At 37.1% G+C, this 26,021-nt stretch overlaps 1 long non-coding RNA gene across 1 annotated transcript; it reads left to right on the top strand.

The window, feature by feature from the left end:
- The first annotated feature begins 6,435 nt into the window (after positions 1 to 6,435).
- On the top strand, positions 6,436 to 25,035 carry LOC118546383 (uncharacterized). The gene is made up of 4 exons (XR_004922562.2): positions 6,436 to 6,553; positions 8,855 to 8,930; positions 24,691 to 24,846; positions 24,947 to 25,035. It is a non-coding gene; the product is annotated as an uncharacterized LOC118546383 (long non-coding RNA).
- Positions 25,036 to 26,021: the final 986 nt, after the last annotated feature.

Genomic DNA, 26,021 nt, shown 5'->3' with positions numbered 1-26,021 from the left:
CCCAGGGGCCAGCGCAGAAGCAGCCCTTTGAAAAGTTCCCAAACTTCCTGTGGAAGAGACTCATTTCCTAATTTTAAAGCATTGGTCTAAGGGCGGGGGCCTACTGGGATACTCTCCCTGGATGGAGGGTGGTGAGCACTATCTTCCTGTTCTCCCTCTGTCTTGATGAAGCTAGTAGGCACCACCTTTTTTTTCTTTCTTTTTATTCCCTTCTTTTCTTTTTCTCTTCCCCTCTCCTCTTTTCTTTTCTTTCTTTCTTTCCTTTTTATTCCCTTTTTGTGGCAACCACCATCTTTGCACTCCCCCTCTGCTTCCCTTCAGGCAGTGGGTGACCTCTTCGTGCTCTGTCCCTCTCATTGCTCCTGACTGCCATTATCTCCCAGAGGGAATCCTTTACACACACTTGGTGCCCCAGTTTGTGTATCTGGTGACCTGGTTTTTGAGGCTGCCACCTAAGGAGTGCCCCTCGATCACCTGGCTCTGGAGGCCAGGGGGGTTTATGTTCCTGGGTCCCATGGGACTGTAACAGTTGGAGAGACAGTTTTTGGCAGGCTGCCACTCCCAACCCACTGCACAGACAGAAGAGGAACACACTCCCAGTTTTTTTGAGGGACAGACTTCTGGTTTGGCACACTTATAGGGGCCTGTAGAGGGGCTCTCCAGAAATGGAAGCTGGTAATGCAATCGTATTCCTGTCTGCCTCACTCCAGCTCAACAGTATCTTACAAAAAGGAGCTTATGCTTTTCTCTGGTGCCCTGATTTTTGTGGCTGCTGTCAGGGGACACTTTTATATCACCTGGTTCTGGTGGCCAGAGAGGCTTATGCTCGTGGGTCCCTCAGGGCAGTAACCAATGAAAAAATAGTTCTTAGACAGCAAGCCCCATCCCTCTCCCTTACCCCGGCCAGGGAGCAAGAAACAATAGACTTAGGAGCACAATCTTTCTGGAAAAAAGCCTATTAGCTTATCATCATAGCTGCAGCCTGAGGGGCAGGCTTCCAATTAAACACACATGTAAGGGCTGACTGGAAACCTGTCCTGAGACCTCAAAGAGCAGGCACTATCTTAACAGATATATACAGAACATTCTATCCAAATGCAACAGAATACACATTCTTCTCAAGTGTACACGGGACATTCTCCAGGGTAGATCATATGTTAGGCCACAAAACAAGTCTTAACAAATTTAAGATAATTGAAATTATACCAAGCATCTTTTCCCACAACAATAGTATGAAACCAGAAATCAGTTGCAAAAAGAAAACTGGAAAACGCACAAATTATGTAGAGACTAAACAACATGCTACTGAACAACCAATGAGTCAATGAAGAAATTGAAAGTGAAAGCAAAAAAATTTCTTGAGACAAAAATGGAAATACAACATTCCAGAATTTGTGGGATACAGAAAAACAGTTCTATGAAGGAAGATTATAGCAATAAATCGTTACCTCAAGAAACAAAAATTTCAAATGACCTAACTTTACACTTCAAGGGACTAGAAAAGAAGAACAAACAAAGCAGAAGGAAGGAAATTACAAAGACTGGAGCAAAAATAAGTAAAATAGAAACTAAAAAGACAATAAAAAAGATCAATGAAACCAAGAGTTGGTTCTTTGAAAAGATAAACAAAATTGATAAACCTTTAGCTAGACTCAACTCGTCAAGAGAAAAGGAGAGGGCTCAAATAAGTAACATCAGAAATGAAAGAGGAGACATTGCAACTGGTATTACAGAAATACAAAGGATCATAAGAGACTACTAGAATTGTACACCCAACAAATTGGACAACCCAGAAGAAATAGATGAATTGCTAGAAACATACAACCTTCTAAGACTGAATCATGAAGAAATAGAAAATCTGAACAAACTGGTGATGGGTAAGGAGATTGAGTCAGTAAGTAAAATACTCCCTACAAACAAAAATCCAGGATTAGTCAGCTTCACTACTGAATTCTACTAAACATTCAAGTAAGAATTAATATCAATCTTTCTCAAACTCTTCCAAAAAACAGAGAGGTGGGAATACTTCCAAACTCATTTTATGAAGCCAGTGTCACCTTGATACCCAAACCAAACAAGGGCACCACAAGAAAAGAAATTTACAGGCCATTATCCCTGATGAACACAGATGCAAAAATCCTTAAGAAAATAGTAGCAAACCGAATTCAACAATACATTCAAAGGATCATATACCACGATCCAGTGAAATTTATTCCAGGGGTGCAAAGGTGGTTCAACATCTGAAAATCAATCAATGTGATACATTACATTAACAAAATGAAGAATAATAATCATATGATCATCTCAGTGGATGCAGAAAAAGCATGTGACAAAATTCAACATCCATTTATGATAAAAAGTCTCAACAAAGTGGGTATAGAGGGAATATGTGGCACCATAATAAAGGCCATAAATGACAAGGCCACAGCTCACACACTCAATGATGAAAAACTGAAACCTTTTCCTCTAAGACAAGGATGCCCACTTTACCACTTTTATTCAACATAGTACTGGAAGTTCTGGCCAGAGCAAGTAGACTAGAAAAAGAAATAAAAAGCATCCAGTTGGAAAGAAAGAAGTAAAATTGTCGTCATTTGCTGATGACATGACAATATATATTGAAAACTCCAAAGACTCCACCAAAAAACTCTTAGAACTAATAAACAAATTCAGTAAAGTTGCAGGATACAAATTCAATATACAGAAATCTGTTGCATTTCTATACATACCCTAATAATGAACTATCAGAAGGAGAAATTAAGAAAATAACCCCATTTACAATTACTTTGAAAAGAATAAAATGCCTAGGAATAAATTTAACCAAGGAGGTGAAAGATCTGTACTCTGTAAACTATAAGACATTGAGGAAAGACATTGAAGAGGACACAAATAAATGAAAAGGTATTCTGTGCTCATGGATTGGAAGAATTAATATTATTGAAATGTCCGTACTACCCAAAGCAATCTAGAGGTTCAGTGCAAACCCTACCAAAATTCCATTGGCATTTTTCACAGAAATTGAACAAACAATCCTAAAATTTGTATGGAAGCACAAAAGACCCTGAATAGCCAAGGCAATCTTGAGAAAGGACAAAGCTGGAGGTATCATGCTCCCTAATTTCAAATTATGTCAGAAAGCTATAGTAATCAAAACAATGTGGTATTAACATAAAAACAGACCCATAGATCAATGAGATAGAATAGAGAGCCTAGAGATAAACCCATGCATATATAGCTGGTTGGTTTATGACCAAGAAGCCAAGACTGTACAAAGGGGAAAGACAATCTGTTTAATAAATGATGTTGGAGAAGCTGGACAGCCACAGGCAAAAGAATGAAACCAGACCGGTATCTTACACTGTACACCAAAATTAACTCAAAATGGATTAAAGACTTGAAGTAAGACCTGAAACCATAAAACTCCTAGAAGAAAACATAGGCAATAAGCTCTTTGACATAGGTCTTGGAGATGATCTTTTGGATACCAAAAGTTGAAGACAATAAAAGCAACAATAAACAAATGGGACAACAACCAACTAAAAAACTTCTGCACAGCTTTAGTTTTTAGGAAACCATCAACAAAATGAAAAGGCAACCTACTGAATGGAAGAAAATATTTGCAAACCATATATCTAATAAGGAGTTAATATCCAATATACATAAAGAACTCATGCAACTTAATAACAAAAAAATCCAATTAAAAAATGCCAAAGGATCTAAATAGACATTTTTCTAAAAAAAAAAAAAACTATACAGATGGTCAACAGGAATATGAAAAAATGCTCAGCATCACTAATCATAAGGGAAATGCAAATCAAAACAGTAAGATATTGGGGCACCTGGGTGGCTAAGTCAGTTAAGCATCTGCCTTTGGCTCAGGTCATGATCTCAGGGTCCTGGGATGGAGTCCCACACTGGGCTCCCTGCTCAGTGGGGAACCTGCTTCTCCCTCTCCCTCTGCCCCTCCCCCTCCCCCCTGCTCATGCTCTCTCATATAAATAAATACAATTAAAAAAAAAACAACAAAAACAACCAAAACCAAACCAAACCAAACAAACCAACAAGATATTGCCTTGCACCTGTTAGATTGGCTATTATAAAAATGATAATAAATAACAAGTGTTGGCAAGGATGTGAAGAAAATTCTATAACTATGGGTGGTGATGGATGTCAACTAGACTTATTGGGGTGAACATTTCATAATATATAGAAATATCAAGTCATTATGTTGTATACCTGAGACCAATATAATGTATGTTATACTTCAATAAAAATATTTAAAAAGCCAGGTGATACCAATAAAACAGGTAAATGTGTTAAATTAAAAAAAGAATCTGAAACTAATGATGTACTATAAGTTGGCTAATTGAATTTAAATAAATTTTTAAGAAGGCAAAAAAAAGAATTTCAAGAAAACACTACTTAAATATACAATGGCTTGGATGCCTCAGCTCTTGGTACAATTGCAATAGCTTTGAGGGCTTAGTATCTCAGTGGGCTGAAACAGACTCATGCTACCCAACTGTAATGTAATGTAAGCCACAGATGCAAGCTATATCTATACTTCAAAAATTTCTAGTGGCCAAATTAAAACAGTAAAAAACATGTGAAATTAATTCATGTTACTTAACCCCAACTTATTATCATAACTCCAAAATATTATCATTTCAACATGTAATCAATATAAACATTATTAATATTTTATATATTTTTTGTGCTAAGTCTTCAAGCCACTCCTGCTCCTTCTTCTACCCCAAAGAATGTAGGGCCAGTCGAATTCCTCATCCATAAGACAATCCCTTTCACGTTTTGCAAAAGGTCTTATTTCCTCCCTAAGTCATCTCTTTGACATTCTAAATATTCAAGTTCTAATAATTCTTCTCCTTTTGAGTCTTCACACCTTATTGATCACTGTCCTCTGGACATCCTCCAGTATTAGCAATTGGCCTTCTAAAGTCTGATTCACAAAACTGGTCTTATGAGTATGATGGACGTCACCCTTCCTTATTCTGAATTTATGCCTCTAAGAAGTGCAACAAAATATAATATTAGATAAAACTGATAGCTTACTAGATGGGACAGTAGACTCAATTAAAGGGTTCAAGGTGAAACTCAATTTCTTCAGCCTGAAAATGCATTGAAGACCGAGATGTATTTACTGTGAAGTGATGAAGCTTTAGCTTCAAGACCTTCTCTTGACTGGTCCACATCAAGGCTCTGGGAGGGCTTTGGCCATACATTTGGATGGTCATATGATTTTTTGGGTAAATTTTACAAAGCAACATACTGTCTCTTACCACTCTGACTTAACCTTGCTTTCTTCCCCATGTTTGGAATGGCTGTGGACATTTTTGGAATGAGCTAAGGAGGAGCTGAATCGGGGATACATTTAGTTTAAACTGGTACAGTGGGATAAAGATGTAATTTGCAGTCATTTGATGTATAGTTATTACAGCTGGACACATTTACGTGTAGGTATTTCAACTGACCCAATGTAGGAATGGGTTGCAGAAATCCTCCTCCTTTCTGCTAGGCCTCCTTACCAGCATCAGAACACAATGGCATGGAACACTACATCAAAAACTAATGATGTAATGTATGGTGATTAACATAACATAAAAAAAAAAAAGCCCAAAATGGCAGGATCAGAGGTTGTACATCAGTGTAACTATATCCTATAGATCCTAGTGTATCCTCTAGAAGCTAGTCTGTGAGAAGTTCTTTTAATCATCCATGTACAATTGTAGTAAATGTACAAATGTAGTAAATAAGAACAAAGTTGTCCTTATTGACATAGTTAAGACAGAAGCTCTCTTGGCAGATATATACATGGTAACATACCATATAAAATTATCACCATATATATATATATATTTTTTTTTGGTGGACTTACACAAAATAGTATTTATCAGACTTCTTGTGCTTTTAGGATGTAAACTTATAGCAGTACTACAATAAATAGGTCTTTTATAAGAAAAGAACTTGGGAGATATTTCCCCAAATTTGACAATACTCCTAAAAATTTATGTGACATTAAGTGTAATGAGTTATGAAATCAAAGGAACCCTTTTATACTATAAGTAATAAAAAACAAATTTTTGTCAACCAAATCAGTAAAAGATTGAAATATCTTTCTGTTCTTTCTAGAAATACATTACAAAATTAGCGTCATATGAAGAAGTGATTTAAAGAGTAAGTAGCCAAAAAATGTCAGGTAGTAAGTTAATATAAATATTTGTTATTTTCTGGTTGTTGTAATGTTTTTGGTACTTATCAGCTTTTAAAAGTTCATTGACATTTCTTTTTTCATTCTCATTAAATGATTGCTTAATGAATAATCATTATTATTTAATGAATGGTGAATACTTAATTTTGTGTTGTCACTTTGCATTCTGTAAGAGTCCCCTCTTCTGTCATTTCTACAGGTTTCAGGCCACACAAAATATGGATCCACCCTTGCTTTCAGCAATCCTGGTAATAAAAATTATTCATCACTCAAAACCAAGATCAAATGTCACTTCCTTTATAAACTATTTTCTGAATCCCTAATCAGGTAAGAGCTACTTTAGAATTGTACAGTGATTTGTTTTAACACCTTAAAGCCATTATTAAAATGTGCCTCGTTTTCTTTCTTTCTGACTGTCCTGTATTATTTGTATTATTGTCTGTCTTCACTGTCAGAGAAATGCAAGTCTTAAGCAGAAAAGTTGATATGGAGGGCATTGGGACCTGGAGATGATGCAACCCATTGGGTTTCCAGGGACATACCCAGGAGCATAGTTTCAGGTAATCAATGATCTAGAGGCTGCTGGTGTCAAAGAGGTCTAGAAGGTACCCCAAGGGTTAGATGAATCACAGGGACACTGAATCTCTTCAGTTGATCATAACCAGCAAGCCAAGCCAATGGTCATTACCAAGGCGATTTTTAACACTACTCAAGAAGGTTCCATGGGACATCTGGGTGGCTCAGTTAGTTAAGGTTTGCCTTCGGCTCAGGTCATGATCCCAGGATCCTGGGATTGAGTCCTGCATCTGGCTTCCTGCTCAGTGGGGAGTCTGCTTCTCCTTCTGTGTGCAGCTCCCCCTGCTTGTGCTCTCTCTGACAAATAAATAAATAAAATCTTAAAAAAAAAGGCTTCAGTAGAGAAATTCAAATTTAGAGGCAAGTATCAATCTAAAAGACAAAAGTATGGAAGGCCAGATAGCCTTAGAGAAATTGCATAGCAGGCAATAATCTTAGGGCCTTAGTCACGGCACCTAGAAGGACCCTAATTTCTAAACAGAAGAGCAAGGAGCTACAGCAGGATCACCAATAGGCTAACTTGCTTGTCATCTGGATACTTTGAGTTCTGCGTACACTAGAATGGGTATGAGCAGAGCCCATCTGCTTAGGGGTTGAATGGGCAGAGCCCGGAGGAGGGCAGTGTGATTGAGGAATATGCCAGATAATTGTTTGTGATGTTCTTTGAAGGCAGGAACTATGAGTTAAACTTGAATCTTCCTAGAAAAATGTTGAGCACTGGGTAGATACTTGGTATTTGTAAAATTAAAAAGGAAAATTTTTAGACATCTATCCTGTGTACACTCCAGAATTTGGCATTGTCTTTCTTGAAATGTGGCTCCCAGAAATCAACAACTGGCATCTAACAGTGAAAATTTTTACTTCTCTAGATCTTGCTGTAATTCTTTATAAATGCTATGTAAGATTGTATCATTCATTTTATGGCAGATACGGGTATTGTTTGTTTAATGACCATTACCACCTAATATGCTTGGAGTTAAGTAAGGTTTCTTTGCTTTCAGTGAGGTCTAATTTCAAGCCTTTCCCCCTGATCTTGAACATGTAACTGGTTTCTTCAACCAAAATACTGGATTTTATACTTATAAATGTTAAATTTCATCTTGAAGGCTTTTGTTTGAGCATTGCAGAATTTTGGAGTTATTATGAGTGTCTTTTATTTATTCTATTATATATCCCTTCCAGTTTTTTTGCCATGTAAAAATTTTAAAAATTTTATTTATTTTTAACTATGTATTACTTGAATAAAACCTAGATAGATTTTCTATATATGCAAACCATTGTGTGTGTGTGTGTGTGCATGCATATCTGTATCCTACAAATTTTTTACACAAAGAACTTTAATCAGTGTTAAATGGAGAACTTATTTAACCAAGACAATAAATAAAATATTGAGAAAAAGAGCCAAGGACAAACTTCTCCAAGTTTCTTAGGTCATTTGGATGATGTTATTGTGTGGATTGAATAAAAGGATATTTAAAGAATTTTTGGAACATGAAGGCACTTGATTAATGTTAGCTTCCCCTACAACTGTTATAGATTTTGTTTTGATTTTTAATTTTCAACATCTTTTATTTGGAAATAATTTGAAGTCTATGGAAAAGTTACAACAATAGAAATAGATCATAGAATGCCAATATACTCTTTAGCCAGATTTACCTATTTTACTGTTTTACCTCATTTGCTTTCATTTGCTTTATCACTTATCATCAATCTCTCTTTCCTTCTCTTTCATACTGTTATCAACTTTAGTAAAATTAACATTGTCACCATTAGTTTACCTAATCTACTGTCCAAATTCCAATTTTGCTAAGTGTCTCAATAATGTCCTTTAATGATTTTTTCCTGTCATTAAAGAATCCGTTCTAAGATCAGGTTTTACATTTAGTTGTTATGTTTCTTTAATTTACTTTAATGTGCAAATTCTTCCATTGGTTTTTATGACATTGGCTTTTTTGAAGAATTCAGCAATTTTTTCCTTTTTTAAAACACGACTTTCCTTATTTTGGGATTGCTTGTTGTTTTCTCATGTTAAAATCATGTTATCTATTCCAGGCTGGACCAGAAGAGATGTTGTAGCCTTCTGAGTGCATCATTCTGGAAGAACATGGTGTCTATCTGCCCCTCATTGGTATAGTAATTTTGATTACTGGGTCAAAGTGTTATTCATTTTGTCACTGTATAGTCATTATTTTTTCTATTGCAACTTCTAGAAATCCGTAAGGAGACATTGTAAGGTGATGCAAATATTATGGTCCTCATCAAAAATTTCCCCTATGTTTACCATCCATAGATAATTCTTGCCTGAAACAATCTTTACTCCAATGGTGCTAAATGGTGATTTTCTAACTCTAACTCTGCCTTTCCCATCACATTTACCTTTTGATTCTAGAAATTATACTGCAAGTAAGAGCTGTCTCTTCCAATTAATTTATTAATTAGTTAATTATCAATATGGACTCACGAATTTCTATTTTTGCAATGTCTATAATTAATTACTGTCCTTAATTATTTTGATACTTAAATTGTCCCTATTTTGGCCAGTGAGAGCTCCTTCATATCTTTGTGACAAATACCCACTGATTTGTTGTTGCTGCTAGTTGTTTTAGCATACTTATTTGGGGGACTAATAGGATATCCTAGGTTCATTTTGTTCCCTCCATGCTACAGGCCTGGTCAGCCATTTGTCTGAAAAGAACTGTTTCTATTTGGTACGGAATGGTATTAGACATCAAAATGTTACTGATTTTTGATAGAGATCAATATCACTTTTTTAAATGAATTATTCCTGGAATCTATCTTTTTTTCCTTTGGAAACAAGAATATCTCCTTATTCAAGTCTGCTACCACTTCTTCTTAATTACTGTCATGCTCTTAGAGATTAACAGGATCCTTTATGACTCTAAGATGTATTTCACTTAGATCCAGTGACTCGGACTCATTTTCTATTGGATACTCATTATTAGCTCTTTTTTGAAGTTCAGTATCTTCATTATAATGTAGTTTTCTCTCTTTCTTGTATTGCATACATTATGCTTAATAATGAGAATAGAAGCAAGGTATGATATGATTTGATTAGTTTTTTTGGAGGATCCTTTAAAAATTGAATATAAAATACATACGATAAAGTACCCACATCTTAAGTGTACAGTTCAATGAAATTTTACAAATTAAATACACTGGTGTAAAAACCACTAATAACAAGATATAAAAACTTACAAGCAACCGAGATGCTGCCCTAATTCACTCTGTCACTCATTATCTTCCTCAAAACAATCATTTCTTTCAATGTTTTGTAGTTTTCATTGTGTAAACCTTGTACTTCTTTTGTTAAATTTATTCCTAAGTATATTTTTGATGCAATTATAAATGAAATTGTGTTCTTAATATAATTTTAATTGTTCAGTGCTAATGTGTAGAAACACAATAGATTTTTGTATACTGATCTTGTATCCTGAAACCTTGCTGAACTCATATACTAATTCTGCTGTTTTTTTTTTTTTCTATGGATTCCTTAGGTTACACACACACACACACACCCACACCCACACACACACACACACATTCATGTGTCTGTTGAGATGCTTATGTAATTTTGGCCTGTTATTCTATTAATATAGTGTAATACATTGATTGATTTTCATATCAACGAACTTTGCATTCCTGGGATAAAACCACTTAGTCATGGTGTATAATCCTATTTATAGGTTGCTGGATTTAGATTTTAAAGAGGATTTTTATATCTATAGTCATGAAAAGATATTCTGTAGTTCTCTTTTCTTGTGATGTCTTTGGTTTGAGTATCAGGGTCATACTGGCCTCCCAAGATGAGTTAGGAAGTGTTCACTCCTTTTCTATATTTTGGAGGTTTGTTAAAGAATGGTATTAATTCTTTACATATTTGGTAGAATTCACCTGCAAGGACTTTTTGTTTTGGGCTTTTCTTTGTGGATTTTTTTAAATTACTGATTTCATGTCTTTACTTGTTATGGGTCTATTCAGGTTTTCTATTCTGTTTTCACTTTCAGTAGTTTGCATCTTTATAAGATTACTTACATTTCATCTAGATTATCTAATTTATTGGCATACAATTGTTTATAATAGTCCCATATGGTCCTTTTTATTTCTGTGATTCGTAGTAAATGCCCCTTCTGTAATTCCTGATTTTAGTTATTTTCATCTTCTTTTGTTTATCTTGATTAACCTATTAAGTATTTTGTCCATTTTGTTCATTGTTTTAAAGAATCAACTTTTGGCTTTTCTAATTGTCTCAATCGTTTTCATATTATTTATTACATTAGTTTTTATTCTTTATTATGTATTTCTTTTGCTTGATTTTGGTTTAATTTCCTTTTTTTTTCAAGTTTCTCTAGGTGAAAATTAGGTTATTGATTTGAGATCTTTTTTTTTTTTTTTTTTTTTAGAGGGGGAGAGGAAGGGGCAGAGGGAGAGGGGAGAGAGAGAGAGAGAATCTTAAGCAGGCTCCATGCCCAGTGCAGAGTACCATGTAGGGCTCCACACAGGGCTTGACCTGGGGCTCTATCTCCCGACTTTGACATCATGACCTGAGCAGAAATCAAGAGTTGGAGGCTTAACTGGCTGAGCCACCTAGGTGCTCCAAGATCTTTTTTTTTTTATAAAATATAGGTATTTATAGCTATAAATTTCTGTCTAACCACTACTTCACCTGCATCCCATAAGTTTTGGCAGGTTGTTTTATTGTTTTCATTCATTTCAAAGTATTTTCTAATTTTCCCTGTCATTTCTTCTTTGATCCATTGATTATTTAAGAGTGTGCTGTTTAGGGGCACCTGGGTGGCACAGTCAGTTAAGCATCCAACTCTTGATTTCAGCTCAGATCATGATCTCACAGTCCTGGGATCAAGCTCCACATTGGGCTCCCTGCTCAGTAAGGAGTCTGTCTCTCTTTCCCTCTGCTTGCTCTCTCTGTCTCTCTCTCAAATAAATAAATCTTTTAAAAACAGGAGTGTGCTGTTTAATTTTCATATAATTGTTAATTTCCTGAATTTTCTACCTTTTTTGATTTTTAATTTCATTCCATTGTGGTCAGAGACATATTTTGTATGATTTCAATCCTTTTAAATTTCTTTAGACTTATTTATTGGCCTTACTATTGATCAAGTGACCATATATATGTGAATATGATTCTACGTTTTCTATTTTTTCTATTGGTCTATTTGTCTGCCTTTGTGTCATTACCACAAATATTTTAGTTACTAGAGCTCTATAATGAGTCTTAATATATGGTAAGTCTTCCAACTTTGTTCTTATTCAAGATTATTTCTGCTGTTGTTAGCCATTTGGATTTTCATGTAGATTTGCAATCACCTTGTCAATTCCATACAAAAATTCCTTTGGGATTTTGATGGATTGCGTGAGATCTATGGATCAATTTGAGGAATATGGTATTTCTACCAAAGTGAACCTTTAATCTGTGTATGTTCTGCCATTAATTAGGTCTTCTTTAATTTATCTCAGTAAAATTTAGTTTCCTGGGAGAGTCTTTTACACACCTTTTATTAAAATTATTGCTAAGTATTTGATGTTTTTGGTGCTTATATAAGAGATATCACTTTTAAAATTTAATTTTCTCTTATTAATATTTAGAAATACAATTATATTTTGTATACTGAACTTCTATCCAGTGACCTTGTTAAATTTACTTATTAATTCTTATAGATTATCTGTATATTCTTTTGGATATTCCACATATATAATAATTTGTCTTTAAACAATTAGTGTTTTATTATTCTTTTTAAAATCATTTATTTTTATAAAAATAAAATTATTTATATATATGGTATATATAGTCAATTTATGTCAATGTCTATATATATATATATATATAGTCTTATTACATTAGTTAATTCTTCCAGCAAATGATTGAACTAAAGTGATAGAAAGTATCATTGTCTCATTCTTGATTGCATAGACAATGCTTTCAATATTTCATCATTATTATGATGACCCCATATTTGGGTTTTTGGAAATATACTTTCCATATTATATTATTATATTATCACTAATTTTCTATTCTATTATAGATATATTATATTATTATATTATCACTAGTTTCTATTATATTATTACATTATCACTAGTTTCTAAGACTTCTTTTGATTTAATTCAATTTTTAAATTTAATATAGTTATTGAGAAATTAAATTTGCCAAATGTTTTTAATTGAGATGACTGTAATTTTTCTTCTTTATTCTGTCACAATGGTGATTTTTACTAATTGATTGATTTTATGGTGTTAAAATAACCTTGCATTCTTGGTATAAACACCACTTTGCCGTGATATATTATCTTTTTTTTTAATATATATAGCTGTAGTTTATTTGTTAATATAAATGATTTTTACACATGTGTTTGGAAGAGAGATTGTCCTGTGATATTCCTTTTTAAAAATGCCTTTGGAAGAATATGGTATTAAATTTATGCTGGCCTTGTAAAATGTAGTGGATTGTGTTTCTTCATTTTTTATTTTCTGGATCAGTGTATGATTGGTGTTTTCTACCTTAGATGTTGAAGAATATACCAGTTCATCCATCTAGGCTTGAAGTTTTCTCTGTAGAAAGGTTTCAAACTACAGATTTGATTTTTTAAATAAGAGCAGTACTATTCAGATTTTCCCATCCCCTTTTTGCTAAAAATCTTAGTAAGTTGTATTTTCAAGGAATTTATCTATTTTTTCTTTGACTCACGGTTTTCATTTTTTTCAAAATTTTAAGCACTTTTAAATTATATTTTGTTACTGATTTCTAATATAATTCTTTTCCTGTTAGAGGAAGTTACTTTATGTAACTTCAGTTCTTTAAATTGATGCTTCTTAAATTTATTTCTCAAGCCCTTCACTTCCCTAGAGCTTTAGACTTTCTCTCTCTCTCTGTCTCATACATACACCCGCTTTTAGATAAGATTATAAGGAATAAAGTGTAGAGTGAGAAGCCCACTTATCCATGGGTGCAATCTTAGGAACACCAATGTTTGGGACGAAGAAAAGGATCCAACTAAGAACACAATGAAAGACTAGAAGAAAGAACTTTTTATTTCCAGAAAACTAAGAGATTAGGGCTTCAAAAAACAGTACAAGCCTTTGTGCAAATAGGTACTTATTAGCTGTTATAATTTCACTCTTTCCCATAATAATGGGATGTTTAGAAATGTGGCTGAAGCAGCAGTTTCTACCCTTATAGAAGCCTTTACAAAATCATATCTTATATCATAGTTCTCCCCAAATCCTAATAGGTAGAGTGTTAGAGTATAAGGCATTGAAGGTGAACTTGGAGGTCAATTCTCTCTCTGTGAAAAAACAAATGTTAAAAAAAAAAAAAAAGCCCAGCAGGGAAGCAAGACCAAGCTCGGCTTACAGGAGAAAATAGCAAACTGTAGGGAGAATTCCTGGAGCATAGAAGAACAGGACATGGGCAAGGATAAGGAAAGGTCTAGTTTTCAAGAGACCAAAATGAACTTTTTTCTTAGGCTAAAGGCTTAATGAGCTTCTCCCCAAGTCGAGAAACTCGCAGGTTTCCCAGTTTGAAGTCATTAGCATATCACAGGCGTGCCCCTTTTTCTAGGATGCTAAATTGTGATAACATTTCAATAGGAGAAGTGGGAACCTGACCTGCTGTTTTTCACTTCTTGCCTCATTAACATACTTGAGGGTTTGGGAAATAAATTTAAGAAGCACATGGCTTTTTAATTTCCCTTCCCAGATTTCCAACATTTTCGACTAGTTTAGGTATACTTTCTTGGAGATATTGCACTAGAATGTTTATATAAAATGCTTGTGGAGAATATGTCTAAAGCATTTTATAAAGGCTAACTTCTTTTTTGCTAGATTTTCACTCTGGGAGTTTGTTCCATTTCAGGGGACAGAGTTTGATCTGGAGTGAGCTATGTAACCACACAGCTGTGATGCCCTGTCATGGAGAAAAGCTGCATGTGATGGACATGTTATCTCTATCTTCTCCACTTCTGACAGATAATTGGTCCTGTTAGTGCTCAGGCCTGGGTTCTGCTAAGAGCGTCAGTGAGTCTGTGTAAGAAAGTTTGAGAGAAGCTGAGCACCAAGCCTCTTTTAGTGTTAAGAGTTCAGAAGAAAGGGAGAGCTAATTCTGCCTGGAGGAATGTAGAGGGTGAGGGCTGGGGTACAGCAAATGCTTCCGAATGACAAGGTAGGGAGCAAGAACATGTAGGGGGACGGTGGCAGGAAGTGGTGATGTGACCTTCCTGACAACCATCTGCAGCTTGAATGAGTTCTTCCAAAACTGATGAAGGGCTTGGAAAGGAGTAGATATCAGTGGAAACTGGTGTAAGGCCTAAGCTGCATGCCCAGAGGAATCTAGGAAAGGGAACAAGACAGACTATGAGAATGATGCTGGTATGATCCCTGGAAATGAGCTTGGAATTATGGGACAATCTTCAGACTTCCAGCAGCCAAGGAGTATGGCAGGAGATGGGCAAGAATTATGGGACAGTCATCAGACTTCAAGCAGCCAAGGAGTAAGCTGGGGTTCTGGCCAAGTAAGCCTCTGTCTCCCAGGGGCAAAGGGCTCCATCTGACACCTCCAGTCCATTTCTGTGGCATCTCCTCTTTTCTGTCCTGTTTCTCCATTCTCTTTATCCTTTCCATCAGAGTCTTCAAAATGTAGGAAAAAAAAACTCCAGGCTCTCAAAGTTTGTAAAGATCAAGTTATTTTGAGGGAAATTCAAAGAAGGCAGAGAATTAAACTTAAAATTTTTGGAAAATCTGGAAAAAATAGATTATATACAGCTAGAAGGAGGGACATTATCTGAAATGTCCTATGTATTCTACATGATGCAGAAATCTGCACAGACCATAATAGCAGTTCACTGACGCTAAGCCACTTTATTTTGCCTTATATGCATTCTGCATTGATTAATAAATAGTAGAAGAACTATTTTTTAGGGGTCATATGTTGGTATCCGAGTAAATCATTCTGTAAGCATAGAATATGATAGCAATATCTATGATCATAACAGTATTATTGATATGAAATGATGCATTATCCAAATAGTTTTCTTCCTTGCTTATGTTTATTTCCCATAGATATATATACTTATATTTGGTACCTATGTATATGCCTTGCTCCTGTCTCATATATATATAGAGTGTCACGTCCATAATTCTCAAGTTTCAACTCCTTCTTCTACTGTATTCTGTTTTGTGTAGTGGTATCATGGCCAACCCATGATTTATTAGATGTAGTGGGGTGGAGGACTCCATACTGTTGGGCTTCTGGTTGGATCTATATATATATGAGACAGGACACTCTATTGTGTCCCTTTGAGTTCATATTTTCATATCTTTATCTCATTGTCTTATATTTCTAAGCTGGCCATTTTATTTTTTTAAAAGATTTTATTTATTTATTTGAGAGAGACAGAGAAAGCATGAGCAGGGGGAGGAGAAAGGGGAAGGACAAGAAGACACCCCGCTTAGTGCAGAATCCCACACGAGGCTTGATTCCAGGACCTTGAGATAATGATCTGAGGCAAAGTCAGACCCTTATCTGACTGAGCCACTCAGGTGCCCCTAAGCTGGCCATTTTAAGACATACTGTTTACTTTCATCTTCTGAGGTATCATTTATTAGTAATTCTGTTCAACAAGGGGTCATCTACAGATATAATGAACATAAATCTAAACTTTATTTAGTCCAATAACACCAGCTGCAGGAGCCTTTGGAGGACATCATTTTGTATATGTGCAGACACCAATGATTTTCTAATTACCAAATTCAGTAATTTCTTTTCTGGTTAATCGATCACATTTGACATTGGTGGTTAACTTCTTGAAACACTCTTATCCCTTGAATTTCCAGATTTCACTCTTCTCTGATTCTCTTCTAACTTATCTCATTGTCTTTTCTCTATTGCTGTCCTCCCTCTATTTTTATGTCCCTAGTACGTCAGAGCTGGAATTTTAACTTATTCTTTTGTCTCTCTACATAATTTGGGCCATGTTACACATTCATATGGCTTTAGCAACTATTTTAAGCTAATTATTTCCAAATCTTGATCTTTAGCTGCATTGTGTCCCTTTGAATTCCAAGTTCATATTTTCAACTACCTACAGGAGGTCCATAATCAGATGGGTTGCAGGCATCTTAAGCTCACAACTTCAATAGTAAATGTATCACGTCCATAATTCTCAAGTTTCAACTCCTTCTTCTACTGTATTCTGTTTTGTGTAGTGGTATCATGGCCAACCCATGATTTATTAGATGTAGTGGGGTGGAGGACTCCATACTGTTGGGCTTCTGGTTGGATCTGACCAATGAGGGGCAAGCAGGAGAGAAAAGGTTAGATTACCCTGCTATATCTGTGTTTTGGAATTGCCCTTCTGGCAATGGATTCTTCCATGGCTCTACCTCTTGCCGAGAGTGCTCTCTTCCACACCTCCAGCTCTCATCTGGTAAAAGCATTTCCTCAAAAGGTAATTTTTTTTTTAACGTGAAGATAAGGTCAACCATTTTCTAACCATGTTTCTTTAAGTAAATATATATATTTAGTGTTAGTACCTACCAAGTTAAGCTTTGTGAAGATACAGAGATTAATTTTTCAAAAATGTGTTTTGATTTCAGGATGCTCACCATCTACTGGGAGAAACAAATGTACATATATAAACATAACACGGAAGAAATAAAAATTAAATCTCCTAAGAGATACAAATAAAAAAATTCTGGCAGTTGACGCAAATGTGCAAGATGTGGAATTTCTTAAGATTCTGCTAGTGCAAATATCTGCAAGATATTCTTGAAGTGGGTCAATTGAAATATATCTATCCAAAAAACAAAAAAACAAACAACAAACCAACAACAACAACAACAAAAACACCCCAAAACCAAAATATTTCCTCTTTCTATTGCTTCAGTGCTAGGTAGTATCTTCCTTTCATTGCTTGTCCTTGGATAGCTAAGTATCTCCTGATGTTTCTTTTAACTTTTCCCCTATGACTATATATAGTTTCTTTGTTAATTCTCCCCCAATTCCTTCTGAGCTTCCTTTCTGTTTTCTACCAGACCTTAACTGATCGGTGATCTTGGAGTCTTTCACATTGAAAACCGAGCAGGTCCCTCTGGCTCTTGTAACCTATTCTGCCTTCAATAGAAATTTGCTGCTCCAATCCCAACTCTTTGGAATCCAACTCTGACTTTAGTCCCTTGATAGTATCCTGGATTGAGGACCCCTTTTCCAATAAGGTATTCAGGCATTTTAAAATTTATAAACCTTTAACTCTGAAGGGAGCCTAGAATTTGAGGCCATTATCTCTGCAAGGGCCACCTAGCTGCCTATCACTTTTCTATCACTCACTCATTCATTGACTCTTCATAAATTCCGTAAGACCAAGAACTGGTGCTCCCTTGTTGCCAACTCTATTTCCAGAGCCTAACCAAGTACCCTTTACATTGTAGGCACTTTATATTTGTTAAATGGGTGAATGAATACATAAAGGAATGATTTAAACAAAAAAAATATTTGACTACCCTTTGTTTTAGGCCTCCGTTGGTGTGGGAAATAAGGATGGCTACAAGTGTCCCTTATCCCTGGATGCCTGCGCCTTTGCCCAGTGACTTTGCCAGTCCTCCTACCACAAGGTGGTGTCTATTTCCCCGCATCTGTACCTGGGCTGCCTTCTGACTTGCTTTGACCAATCAAGCTTGGTGGAAGTGATGCTGTGTGTCCTCTGTGGGAAGGCTGTTAAGAGGCCTCGCAGTGTTGCCTTGAGACAGCGTGTAAGGGAGCAAGTCTAGCCAGCTGGAGGAAGGAGGCCATGTGGAAAAGGACGAAGGAAGCCCAACTGACAGGTGGCACCTACTGCCAGACCTGTGAGTGAGGCTAGAAACTTCCAGCTCAGCCAGTCTTTCTAGATGAATGGGGCCACTTGAGTGAGCCCAGGTAAAGGCATGGCAGGAACCACCAGCCAATGTGCAGAATCACATGAGATGATAAATCATTGCTTTTGTAGGCACATGCCTTTAAAGATGCCATGACTTTAAAAATAAACAAGTCAGTGTCATTCCCTTTAAGGAGCTTATAATCTACTGGGAAAGACATATCACATGTACTAATAATTTCTGGTTCTGGTTTGAGTCGATTATGGATACAATTGTAAAATCTTCCTACTGGAGTTGTGAATGATTCTTGGCAGCGAGGAAAAGGACATCTAACAAAAATAAAAGGAAGACAGAGAGACCTTGAAAAAAAACTCACGTTTGGCCTAATACATGTGAAATATTGGAAATGGGGAGACACACATGCACAAAGCTGGGGAATTGGAGCCATTTATTTTATGCATTATTTGGGAAGGAGGTATGAATTTAGTATTGTCCTAACCATCTCAGCTTTTCTCCATGGGAGCACGCAGGAAGAATATATTTACACTGGGTTCTATACGGATATTACATATATTTTACATACAAGCTCTGACAGACTCAATTCAGAGCAAAGAGTAATCTTTCAGATACTTTTTATTGCATTTATATTATAAATTCCATTTGGTGGGCGAATATCACTGTAAGCCTCGGCATTCATATGCTAATGTTATAAGTTGGAGTTGTCAAGAGAATTATGCACAGGCTTGAGTACATGTGTGTGTGAGTGAGTGATATTTGTGTTTGCCAAAGCAGCATGTGCTCCTGAAGGGAGAGTGTGTCTTATCTTACTAGCTGTCTGGTCTCAGTTTCTCTCTCTAATGTGCCAGGAAGAAAATGTCTTTATCACTGAATATTTTGGTGATGCACAGATTCCAGGATGCCCTCCAGTGGTATGAGACATCTGTGTGTGTGTGTGTGCACACGCACACCCACATGTATATATGTGTGAATACATACACTCATTAGGAGTGGGGGATTAGGAGACTTTTTGCTTCTATGTTCTCCTTATTTCATGGGATATCTTTTAACATTCTCTCAGAATTTTGAACTCCTTTGGTTTCACTATATTTATGAGACAATTTAACATTCCACAGACGAAAGGAAAGTGCTCTGGTATTTCACTCTTAACACTTAAGTCGATCCTATGTTTCTATAAGAACAATAACCTTATTTAATTTGGTATCCTCAGTAGAAACCTTCTATATGTGTCTTAAATTTTAATAACTTCATAGCAGCAGAAGGCATGACGTTTGATATAATTGTAAGGGAGAGTTTGAGCAGTGAGACTAGGGGCCCTGGAAGAGCGCCAATTCAGTGAGATTGCAGGTGAGGCCAGGGATGCTCCACTAAAGCATTCTGTGGGCAGGGGGATGTCACTGAAGGATTATAAAGTGAGAGGTAATATCCAGGTCCAGGTTCATATCTTGGATGTCTCACTGAAGCAGGGGTTTGGAGGAAAGACCTGTCCATACCCGAGTGGATCTTCTCTCTCACCAAGCCAAGTAAGGTGTTTTACCCACCATCAAATGTTTCTTAGCAAGTTTGTCAAGAACTAGAATGTGGACTGTCATTTCTCTGGGTCCATGTATGGTTCTGGGTCCACCTTCATCAGAATTTCCCAGGAGATACTTGTTAAGGAAGCTAATTCCTAGACCCTATTTCATACTTGCTGAATTAACATCCTTGTGGATTGTTAATATTTTATCCTAACTTTGTTCAAACTGCTCCCTTTATCCTGAACACTCTTGATTTTTCCTTTTCTGTCTCAGTCATTTTTTCAAAATCCAGCTAAATCAGCACTTCAATCCTGAGTCCGGACAGAATTGACCACTTTCTCCATTGTGCTCCTACTATTCCCTTTAATTATTTCTTTTTTTTTTTTTTTAAAGATTTTATTTATTTGTGTGTGTGTGGGAGAGAGAGCACAAGCAGGGCGAGCCGCAGGCAGAGGGAGAAGCAGGCTCCCACTGAGCAGGGAGCCCGATATGGGACTCCATCCCAGGACCCTGGGATCATGACCGGAGCCAAAGGCAGATGCTTAATCGACTGAGGCACCCTCCCTTTAATTATTTCTACACAGAATATCATGACACATTAAGACACTTCTTTGTATTTGTATTCTTCCCACTCAATCTTTAGAGTGGGAAGTGATTATGACATATGTGTCTCTGTTTCCTCTCTGCCTACCATAGGAGTTTAGGGGTTTCATAAACATTGTTGGATAAATATACAAATACATGAAAGTTTCTTGAGTGTATCTACGTTTCTAATTTTTCTGTAGCCATTTGTGTCTCAGTGTTTTTTGAATGCTTGTTTTGTGCCTAAGTCTGTACTTATTGCCAGTGGAAGGTCATAGGTTTCTAGTTGGGGCAATATAGCACATCTAGTTGAAACTCATGTGTTGTGGTCGAGGTGTGATGCTGTGGGAGAGATCAGCATTGGTTAGTACCTCAGACAGCTAGGTGAAGAATTTGGGATTTGAAACAGATCTTGAGGGTCCAGTGAAGTTTAGGAAGGTGAGGAGAGGCCATGCCATTCACAGTCAGTGTTCAAGTAGACATGTATATGGAAGAGGTCAAGTTCACAATAAGAATTGAGGGTGAAAAAAAAAGGATGAGTGAATTGAAAAGAGTGGCAATCTATAAGTATGGAAGAATAGATAGATAATTCTTGGAGGAAAATAAATGAAACCCCTGGCAACATTTAAGAAAAGAAGTTTTTTATACAAAATGGAAAAAACAGGATGTAAACAGTGGGAACCACAAAAAGCAAATGAAAATATTCAAAATCATGAATTTGTCTACACTGCCCGAGAGCATCTTGTCTAAAGAAGGAAGCTATGCATGATGTGACGTATGTGCACAACGAATAAGGCCACGTTGCTCATTTCAACTTTTCCTATGCTTCACTGTGACTTAAAAATGAATCCGGGACCTACTACCCTGTCCCACGCTGGACATGTGAGGGCTGTCTTTTTTTTTTTTTTAAAGATTTTATTTATTTATTTGACAGAGAGAGACACAGCGAGAGAGGGAACACAAGCAGGGGGAGTGGGAGAGAGAGAAGCAGGCTTCCCGCAGAGCAGGGAGCCTGATGCGGGGCTCGATCCCAGGACCCTGGGATCATGATCTGATCCAAAGGCAGACGCTTAATGACTGAGCCACTCAGGCGCCCCGAGGACTGTCTTTCACGTTGTACCAGAGCTTCCAGTGTCAGGAGCTTCTCCAGCAGAGCAACTCTGGAGGAGACATGTCTTTGTGATGGGCAGCTGGCGGAGTCCATCTTGTAATGTGAATGGTCTCACTGGTGACACCGGAAGCTATTCAAAAGGTAGAGAATGGTGCCTAATGTAGGTCCCAATCACAAATCATCAGACATGGTGGAACTCTTGTTCCACCTGAGTTTCCTGACCCATATGCTACTTCTATTATTTGTATATAAATTTCTCTACTTGTGAGTAGCATTCTGTTTGGCTTCTGCTGATGAAAACTCTGACGCCAAGGATAAGGTATATGATTTTTCCCTTGGCAGACTCATCTGTAGCTTTGGTCTCTCCAGGCTTGTAACGAGAGAGCCATCCTATATGTGAAGCAGTCTGGGACTTTCTGCTTAAGTACTTCCAAAGAGGAAACATGAAATCCATATATAGCAAAGGGCCAGACGGATTGTGCCAGGAAGCAAACACTGAGGCAGGTGTGCTTGGCTAGTCAATGCCTAAAATCCAGAGAAAGTTGAAGTGTGTATGACTAAGATATCACAACAAAAATGACATATATAAGCTTTGAGAGAGAAGCATTGTACCAACAGGGTTTATGGTTGGTGAATTATGGGGCCAGATTAATGTGAGCTCAATCATCGGGACAACTTGGGAAATTTCTGCCTCCTGAGAGTTCCCAAAGATTCATTTAGATTTCATATCTCTGTGATGTGTGGCTCCATAAATTCTGGGCAAAGGCAGAAGGAGAAAGACTTGCACCTGTGGTCCAGGAGTTCCTGCCCACCTTCAGGGGCACTGATCCTGCCAGTTATAACTTGGAAGCTGTCATGTGTTTTCAGAAGAGGAAGGTGATTCTTGCAGAGTGGCCATGTACAGCAAGATTTGGGAGAATGGGGGTTTAACCTGACACGGTGCCATTTAGAGGGGGGACGTCCTCAGATGACCTTAGTTAATATTCATTCTTCTCTAAAACTGGGATTTAGCTGACAAACTACATGAGTTACTGCATCTTTTTATTTGTGTGAAGTAGAGGCTGGAAATTTATGGAATAAGAAGTGATAAATCAAAGAGATGGGAATGAATAAGAAATGGCTCTCTTAAACTTTTGTATTTGTTGATGCACCAGCAAAAAATAAACAGCCTGGAAAAGTGAAGACAGTAAAATACTTTTGAGTTCCTTCTAGAAATGCATGATATAAATGGGATGCATTATATTCATTTATGCTCCTAGAAGGCACAATTCTTTTTTGAGTGCTCAAAAGAAAGAATGATTTGATACATGGGGAAAAAGTGCTAAAAGAAACTTTTAAAATATTTGCCACTGGAACATCATTTCAAACCTGTCAGAAATGTGGCAGGAAATAGAACACTTCTGCCTTGACAATGTTTTTGGGAAAATGGGCCAACTAAACATCATTTGAAGGCAGTAAGGAGGAAAATGCTCAGAAACACAATTTTATTTCCTTTTACAAATTCTTCCTCCAGAGTTTTTAGTCACTCACAAAACAGATGTCATTTTTGAAAATGCAGAATTGCAAAACACAAAAAAATCAACATCCTTCAAGAATACTGTTGTGCTTTCTTCTTATTTGCTGGTAGAAAACATGTGTGTCTTGAATACCAATTATCTTTTCAGTTCAGTATTTTCTTCAGAGAACAAAAACTTTCTGGTACAGCTGCAGAAGCACAAACAAAATGGTATCACAGAAGAGCAACTAGCACCTTGGAACCAGCTGTTTATGCTATTTTGTCAGCTTCTCTTTAACCCTCTGAGTCCTGAATGAGAGTGGGGAACATTCTGGAATATGATTAACTCTGTGTGTCTTTGTACATGTGTTTAATGCGCTCTCAGCTTGCATTGGAGGGCTGTTAGAAGACAGACAGGCCTACATTCTAGTCCCAGCAGTGCCATGTATTAATCTTGCGACTTTGGGGAATTGATTTAACTTTTCCAAGCTTCATTTTCTCATCTGCAAAATGGCTATGATAATATTTGCCTCATAGTGTTGTTATGAGAAGTAAGACAATGCATATTAAAATACTTAGCACAGCACGTCGCATGTAATAGGTGCTTGATACATGGTAGTTATTATGAGATTGTGACCTATTTGAAGTCAAAGTCTTGTTTTTGAGCCCTGCTCTACTATTATGGTGGAAGGCACACAGAATATTTGCTATTCAAGTGACGGTTCCTCTGCAGCATTGCATAAATATCTGAGGTCCTGTGTATAGGCACTTTCACCTGTGCTGTGGTAATTCTTCCAGAAACCTGTATAATTGTATCATTATTGCCATTTTTCTAGATAAGAAACTAACATGCAGAAAGGCTCAGGAAGTTGCTCAAGTTCAAGGCAATTACTAGTATGCTGGGTTCAAATTCAAATTTTTAAGTCAAGCATTGTTTCCAGTGAGACTTCCTAAAACAAAACAGAGGGAAACAAAAAAGCCCAACAACTACACAAACCTAAACCAATAGCGGTGAGAATATATTGGTGTATCACAGTATGTGCCCAGTGGAAAAGTCAGTCTGTGAAAGCCGGGGAAAGCAGGCAGCCTCTGGGCTCTGATTCAATCAGGAAGCCTCAGAGGTGCGAGTGTTCAAATGGGAGATTTACTATGATCTGGAGGTGTGGAGCCAGAGGCTGCTTCCAATTGAAATTATAATTTCATCTTTCCAATCCACAGAAAGTACATTAGCTATAATTTGTTACTTTGAGCCAGGCTCATCCACACCTTTGGTGTTTTGCAGGCTCCCACTGACTTTTGGAAAAGGAAATTTAAAGGCATCTACAGAGCATGTGCGGCACGTTGACCGACACATGGCCAGGAATGGCGAACTTTCCTAAGAAAAGCAACTTTTATATAAAAGGCTCGATTCCACACCCTTTAGCTTCATGTAGACGAGGTAAAAGGGTTTCATTTTTTAAATGAAGTAAAAAGTAAGATATTGTGGTTTCTTTAGTGTGAATGGGATTGATTCAAAAAACATCCTTTTTTCCCCACAGACTCCTTTGAAACAAAATCAAAGAGGATACGGGGCAAAGGAAAAACAACCTATCCATCTCCGCAAAGGAGGAAGGTATTCGTACTAGATGGTGAGTCCAGGGGCAAGGACAACATGCCATGTCTCTTACTGTCTCTCTTCTCAGTAGGCATTTCTTTTTCACAAAGTCAGGGCAGCATAATCTGAAATTAAAATCCCCGATACCTTCTGCATGAAGGTTGGAAGCGGATGCTCAGGTCCTCCGAGTTGCCTGGGATGTGGCTGCCGGGGCTGCATCCCTAATAGATGCAGTGACTTTGAGGAAGAAGAGGCTCGGCTGTCCGGGGACAGTGCCGGCCAGCATGACTCATGAGGAAGGGCAGGGTCCAATCGAAGAAGAGCAACACTGAAAGACCTTTTGGGTAGAAATCACAGTCTTTTGCTTGAAGGCATCTTGCTGCTGGATGACACCAGCCTTTCTTGTACATGTTGCCTGTGTCGTTTCTCCTCAGTGAAAGCCCCAAATGACCTTGCAGTTGGTTTTCCATTTTGCTCCAACTGGAATGTACAAGAGGGCTTGCTGTTTGCTACTGGTGACTTTGGAGGGAAGCAGATAGTTTAATTTCTCTAGTCTGTGTGTCTGTCTGCCTGATGCCCCTGCGGTCAATCCATGTTTTCCTGGAGTGATGGTGGGGAGCAAGATTGGCTGGTATCAAACCCCACTCTGTCTTTAACTTTTGGAATATTTCCCTAGATTATAATTGGTGTTGGGGAAAAAAAGACCCTCTGCAGATTTTACCAGTGATCTGTTAGCCCTAATATGATTGGGGAAAGGGGTGGAGATGGAGTCCTGGTCGCATGACTTGGAACTGATGGCGGTATTCTTGTCACAAGTGAGATTGGAAAAGGAAGAGGTGCTTACTCATCCCTTCTACTCTGTTGACATAAAGTCACCATCCTCAATGTTAAGGCTACTCTTTATTCTGGAGTGGTTTTGGCTCACCAGTGGATGGTGAACTTTTGCCATGATGAGCCATGAAAACTACTCTTGAAGATTAAGGGAATATAAATAATAATTCGTATCTCCATTAGGGTGA

This window comes from Halichoerus grypus, chromosome 5 (assembly GCF_964656455.1).
Source record: "Halichoerus grypus chromosome 5, mHalGry1.hap1.1, whole genome shotgun sequence".
Taxonomy (NCBI): domain Eukaryota; kingdom Metazoa; phylum Chordata; class Mammalia; order Carnivora; family Phocidae; genus Halichoerus; species Halichoerus grypus.
Note: the sequence above shows the minus strand (reverse complement) of the source record. Positions and strands in the feature narration are given on the sequence as shown.